This window comes from Penaeus vannamei, chromosome 43 (genome assembly GCF_042767895.1).
Source record: "Penaeus vannamei isolate JL-2024 chromosome 43, ASM4276789v1, whole genome shotgun sequence".
NCBI lineage: Eukaryota > Metazoa > Arthropoda > Malacostraca > Decapoda > Penaeidae > Penaeus > Penaeus vannamei.
Genome location: NC_091591.1, coordinates 10735506 through 10743005, shown reverse-complemented (window position 1 = coordinate 10743005; position 7500 = coordinate 10735506). Strand labels below are relative to the sequence as shown.

Sequence of the window (7500 nt, the reverse complement as noted above, 5' to 3'; positions counted from 1 at the left end):
AACGGAACAGTTCTTCAATCGTCATCAACGGAACAGTTCTTCAATCATCATCAACGGAACAGTTCTTCAATCGTCATCAACGGAACAGTTCTTCAATCATCATCAACGGAACAGTTCTTCAATCATCATCAACGGAACAGTTCTTCAATCATCATCAACGGAACAGTTCTTCAATCGTCATCAACGGAACAGTTCTTCAATCGTCATCAACGGAACAGTTCTTCAATCATCATCAACGGAACAGTTCTTCAATCATCATCAACGGAACAGTTCTTCAATCATCATCGAAAATTAACGCCACGGAACAGTTCTTCAATCGTCATCAACGGAACAGTTCTTCAATCATCATCAACGGAACAGTTCTTCAATCATCATCAACGGAACAGTTCTTCAATCATCATCAACGGAACAGTTCTTCAATCATCATCGAAAATTAACGCCACGGAACAGTTCTTCAATCATCATCAACGGAACAGTTCTTCAATCGTCATCAACGGAACAGTTCTTCAATCAGCATCAACGGAACAGTTCTTCAATCGTCATCAACGGAACAGTTCTTCAATCATCATCAACGGAACAGTTCTTCAATCGTCATCAACGGAACAGTTCTTCAATCATCATCAACGGAACAGTTCTTCAATCATCATCAACGGAACAGTTCTTCAATCATCATCAACGGAACAGTTCTTCAATCGTCATCAACGGAACAGTTCTTCAATCGTCATCAACGGAACAGTTCTTCAATCATCATCAACGGAACAGTTCTTCAATCATCATCAACGGAACAGTTCTTCAATCATCATCGAAAATTAACGCCACGGAACAGTTCTTCAATCGTCATCAACGGAACAGTTCTTCAATCATCATCAACGGAACAGTTCTTCAATCGTCATCAACGGAACAGTTCTTCAATCGTCATCAACGGAACAGTTCTTCAATCATCATCAACGGAACAGTTCTTCAATCGTCATCAACGTTACAGTTCTTCAATCATCATCAACGGAACAGTTCTTCAATCATCATCAACGGAACAGTTCTTCAATCATCATCAACGGAACAGTTCTTCAATCATCAACGGAACAGTTCTTCAATCATCATCAACGGAACAGTTCTTCAATCATCATCAACGGAACAGTTCTTCAATCGTCATCAACGGAACAGTTCTTCAATCATCATCAACGGAACAGTTCTTCAATCGTCATCAACGTTACAGTTCTTCAATCATCATCAACGTTACAGTTCTTCAATCATCATCAACGGAACAGTTCTTCAATCGTCATCAACGGAACAGTTCTTCAATCATCATCAACGGAACAGTCCTTCAATCGTCATCAACGGAACAGTCCTTCAATCATCATCAACGGAACAGTTCTTCAATCGTCATCAACGGAACAGTTCTTCAATCATCATCAACGGAACAGTTCTTCAATCATCATCAACGGAACAGTTCTTCAATCATCATCAACGGAACAGTTCTTCAATCGTCATCAACGGAACAGTTCTTCAATCATCATCAACGGAACAGTTCTTCAATCGTCATCAACGGAACAGTTCTTCAATCATCATCAACGGAACAGTTCTTCAATCGTCATCAACGGAACAGTTCTTCAATCATCATCAACGGAACAGTTCTTCAATCGTCATCAACGGAACAGTCCTTCAATCGTCATCAACGGAACAGTCCTTCAATCATCATCAACGGAACAGTTCTTCAATCGTCATCAACGGAACAGTTCTTCAATCGTCATCAACGGAACAGTTCTTCAATCGTCATCAACGGAACAGTCCTTCAATCATCATCAACGGAACAGTTCTTCAATCGTCATCAACGGAACAGTTCTTCAATCGTCATCAACGGAACAGTTCTTCAATCGTCATCAACGGAACAGTTCTTCAATCATCATCAACGGAACAGTTCTTCAATCATCATCAACGGAACAGTTCTTCAATCATCATCAACGGAACAGTTCTTCAATCGTCATCAACGGAACAGTTCTTCAATCATCAACGGAACAGTTCTTCAATCATCATCAACGGAACAGTTCTTCAATCATCATCAACGGAACAGTTCTTCAATCGTCATCAACGGAACAGTTCTTCAATCATCATCAACGGAACAGTTCTTCAATCATCATCAACGGAACAGTTCTTCAATCATCATCAACGGAACAGTTCTTCAATCGTCATCAACGGAACAGTTCTTCAATCGTCATCAACGGAACAGTTCTTCAATCATCATCAACGGAACAGTTCTTCAATCATCAACGGAACAGTTCTTCAATCATCATCAACGGAACAGTTCTTCAATCATCATCAACGGAACAGTTCTTCAATCGTCATCAACGGAACAGTTCTTCAATCATCATCAACGGAACAGTTCTTCAATCATCATCAACGGAACAGTTCTTCAATCATCATCAACGGAACAGTTCTTCAATCATCATCAACGGAACAGTTCTTCAATCATCATCAACGGAACAGTTCTTCAATCATCATCAACGGAACAGTTCTTCAATCATCATCAACGGAACAGTTCTTCAATCATCATCAACGGAACAGTTCTTCAATCGTCATCAACGGAACAGTTCTTCAATCGTCATCAACGGAACAGTTCTTCAATCATCATCAACGGAACAGTTCTTCAATCGTCATCAACGTTACAGTTCTTCAATCATCATCAACGTTACAGTTCTTCAATCATCATCAACGGAACAGTTCTTCAATCGTCATCAACGGAACAGTTCTTCAATCATCATCAACGGAACAGTTCTTCAATCGTCATCAACGGAACAGTTCTTCAATCATCATCAACGGAACAGTTCTTCAATCGTCATCAACGGAACAGTTCTTCAATCGTCATCAACGGAACAGTTCTTCAATCATCATCAACGGAACAGTTCTTCAATCGTCATCAACGGAACAGTCCTTCAATCGTCATCAACGGAACAGTTCTTCAATCGTCATCAACGGAACAGTTCTTCAATCGTCATCAACGGAACAGTTCTTCAATCGTCATCAACGGAACAGTTCTTCAATCATCATCAACGGAACAGTTCTTCAATCGTCATCAACGGAACAGTTCTTCAATCGTCATCAACGGAACAGTTCTTCAATCGTCATCAACGGAACAGTTCTTCAATCGTCATCAACGGAACAGTTCTTCAATCGTCATCAACGGAACAGTTCTTCAATCATCATCAACGGAACAGTTCTTCAATCGTCATCAACGGAACAGTTCTTCAATCGTCATCAACGGAACAGTTCTTCAATCGTCATCAACGGAACAGTTCTTCAATCGTCATCAACGGAACAGTTCTTCAATCGTCATCAACGGAACAGTTCTTCAATCATCATCAACGGAACAGTTCTTCAATCATCATCAACGGAACAGTTCTTCAATCGTCATCAACGGAACAGTTCTTCAATCATCATCAACGGAACAGTTCTTCAATCGTCATCAACGGAACAGTTCTTCAATCGTCATCAACGGAACAGTTCTTCAATCATCATCAACGGAACAGTTCTTCAATCGTCATCAACGGAACAGTTCTTCAATCGTCATCAACGGAACAGTTCTTCAATCATCATCAACGGAACAGTTCTTCAATCATCATCAACGGAACAGTTCTTCAATCATCATCGAAAATTAACGCCACGGAACAGTTCTTCAATCGTCATCAACGGAACAGTTCTTCAATCATCATCAACGGAACAGTTCTTCAATCATCATCAACGGAACAGTTCTTCAATCATCATCAACGGAACAGTTCTTCAATCATCATCGAAAATTAACGCCACGGAACAGTTCTTCAATCGTCATCAACGGAACAGTTCTTCAATCATCATCAACGGAACAGTTCTTCAATCATCATCAACGGAACAGTTCTTCAATCGTCATCAACGGAACAGTTCTTCAATCGTCATCGAAAATTAACGCCACGGAACAGTTCTTCAATCGTCATCAACGGAACAGTTCTTCAATCATCATCAACGGAACAGTTCTTCAATCATCATCAACGGAACAGTTCTTCAATCATCATCGAAAATTAACGCCACGGAACAGTTCTTCAATCATCATCAACGGAACAGTTCTTCAATCGTCATCAACGGAACAGTTCTTCAATCATCATCAACGGAACAGTTCTTCAATCATCATCAACGGAACAGTTCTTCAATCGTCATCAACGGAACAGTTCTTCAATCATCATCGAAAATTAACGCCACGGAACAGTTCTTCAATCGTCATCAACGGAACAGTTCTTCAATCGTCATCAACGGAACAGTTCTTCAATCGTCATCAACGGAACAGTTCTTCAATCATCATCAACGGAACAGTTCTTCAATCATCATCAACGGAACAGTTCTTCAATCATCATCAACGGAACAGTTCTTCAATCATCATCAACGGAACAGTTCTTCAATCGTCATCAACGGAACAGTTCTTCAATCATCATCAACGGAACAGTTCTTCAATCATCATCAACGGAACAGTTCTTCAATCATCATCAACGGAACAGTTCTTCAATCATCATCAACGGAACAGTTCTTCAATCATCATCAACGGAACAGTTCTTCAATCATCATCGAAAATTAACTCCACGGAACAGTTCTTCAATCATCATCAACGGAACAGTTCTTCAATCGTCATCAACGGAACAGTTCTTCAATCATCATCAACGGAACAGTTCTTCAATCATCATCAACGGAACAGTTCTTCAATCATCATCAACGGAACAGTTCTTCAATCATCATCAACGGAACAGTTCTTCAATCATCATCAACGGAACAGTTCTTCAATCGTCATCAACGGAACAGTTCTTCAATCATCATCAACGGAACAGTTCTTCAATCATCATCAACGGAACAGTTCTTCAATCATCATCGAAAATTAACGCCACGGAACAGTTCTTCAATCATCATCAACGGAACAGTTCTTCAATCGTCATCAACGGAACAGTTCTTCAATCATCATCAACGGAACAGTTCTTCAATCATCATCAACGGAACAGTTCTTCAATCGTCATCAACGGAACAGTTCTTCAATCATCATCAACGGAACAGTTCTTCAATCATCATCAACGGAACAGTTCTTCAATCATCATCAACGGAACAGTTCTTCAATCATCATCAACGGAACAGTTCTTCAATCATCATCAACGGAACAGTTCTTCAATCATCATCAACGGAACAGTTCTTCAATCATCATCAACGGAACAGTTCTTCAATCATCATCAACGGAACAGTTCTTCAATCGTCATCAACGGAACAGTTCTTCAATCATCATCAACGGAACAGTTCTTCAATCATCATCAACGGAACAGTTCTTCAATCATCATCAACGGAACAGTTCTTCAATCGTCATCAACGGAACAGTTCTTCAATCATCATCAACGGAACAGTTCTTCAATCATCATCAACGGAACAGTTCTTCAATCATCATCAACGGAACAGTTCTTCAATCATCATCAACGGAACAGTTCTTCAATCATCATCAACGGAACAGTTCTTCAATCATCATCAACGGAACAGTTCTTCAATCGTCATCAACGGAACAGTTCTTCAATCATCATCAACGGAACAGTTCTTCAATCATCATCAACGGAACAGTTCTTCAATCATCATCAACGGAACAGTTCTTCAATCGTCATCAACGGAACAGTTCTTCAATCATCATCAACGGAACAGTTCTTCAATCATCATCAACGGAACAGTTCTTCAATCGTCATCAACGGAACAGTTCTTCAATCATCATCAACGGAACAGTTCTTCAATCGTCATCAACGGAACAGTTCTTCAATCATCATCGAAAATTAACGCCACGGAACAGTTCTTCAATCATCATCAACGGAACAGTTCTTCAATCGTCATCAACGGAACAGTTCTCCAATCATCATCAACGGAACAGTTCTTCAATCATCATCATCGGAACAGTTCTTCAATCATCATCGAAAATTAACGCCACGGAACAGTTCTTCAATCATCATCGAAAATTAACGCCACGGAACAGTTCTTCAATCATCATCGAAAATTAACGCCACGGAACAGTTCTTCAATCATCATCGAAAATTAACGCCACGGAACAGTTCTTCAATCATCATCGAAAATTAACGCCACGGAACAGTTCTTCAATCATCATCGAAAATTAACGCCACGGAACAGTTCTTCAATCATCATCAACGGAACAGTTCTTCAATCATCATCGAAAATTAACGCCACGGAACAGTTCTTCAATCATCATCGAAAATTAACGCCACGGAACAGTTCTTCAATCATCATCGAAAATTAACGCCACGGAACAGTTCTTCAATCATCATCGAAAATTAACGCCACGGAACAGTTCTTCAATCATCATCGAAAATTAACGCCACGGAACAGTTCTTCAATCATCATCGAAAATTAACGCCACGGAACAGTTCTTCAATCATCATCGAAAATTAACGCCACGGAACAGTTCTTCAATCGTCATCGAAAATTAACGCCACGGAACAGTTCTTCAATCGTCATCACGCGCGGGAAAGATTCACAGTCATCGCCATGATCTCGGGCTTTCAGAATTTATCTCAACTGACTCGGAAGCTAATTGTTCTGCTGCTGAATGCAACTTGCAACTTGTAACACGATCCTCTCGAGTCCAAAGGTCAAGGCTAACATTGACCTGGGGTGAATATTTGACCTTTTCTCATTTGCTTCGTTTTTCATACTTCGTTGCTGTATTGTTTTGTTTTGTTTTGTTGACTTGTTTTTTTTTGTTGATTTTATGGATGGATTAAAAAAGAAAGAAAAAAAGATAAATGGTAGATTGGATACTTGAGAAAATAAATGTTTGGCAAAAATAGTAGAGGTGGGATGTGTTTGATAAATCTGATAGATGTAAATGTAAAGTAGACGTTTATTGGTTACGATATATAAGACAGAAATAGAGAAAGAAAAACATGGCGCTTAAAAGACGGAACTTTTTTTTACTTTTTTTTTAATGTCCTGATGCCAAATGAGATTTGGTAGAAACTAAACAGATGTCCATGACTGCCTCACAGACTTTATGATTTAAACAGATAGCTAATTGATAAAATAAATAAGTATGAAATATACATACGTCCATATATGTGCGTATGTGTTTATATATATATATATATATATATATATATATATATATATATATATATATATATATATATATATATATATATATATATATATATATATATATATAAATATATATATATGTATATATATATATATATATATATATATATATATATATATATATATATATATATATAAATATATATATATGTATATATATATATATATATATATATATATATATATATATATATATATATATATATATATATATATATACATATATATGAATATGTTTAACGTCAAGAATATACACTTGCATCAAGAGAAAGCGAAATAGTGATTATGCAACACTCTGTACTGCACTTCACATTGATCAACAGAGTGCTGCAGAATTTCTTGCTTTGTGCTTCGTAA

At 38.1% G+C, this 7500-nt stretch overlaps 1 protein-coding gene across 1 annotated transcript in view; it reads right to left on the bottom strand.

The window, feature by feature from the left end:
• LOC138860763 (cell adhesion molecule 2-like) overlaps positions 1 to 7500 on the bottom strand; it is a gene marked incomplete at its 3' end in the record, with an annotated part of 82629 nt that overhangs the window by 51200 nt on the left and 23929 nt on the right.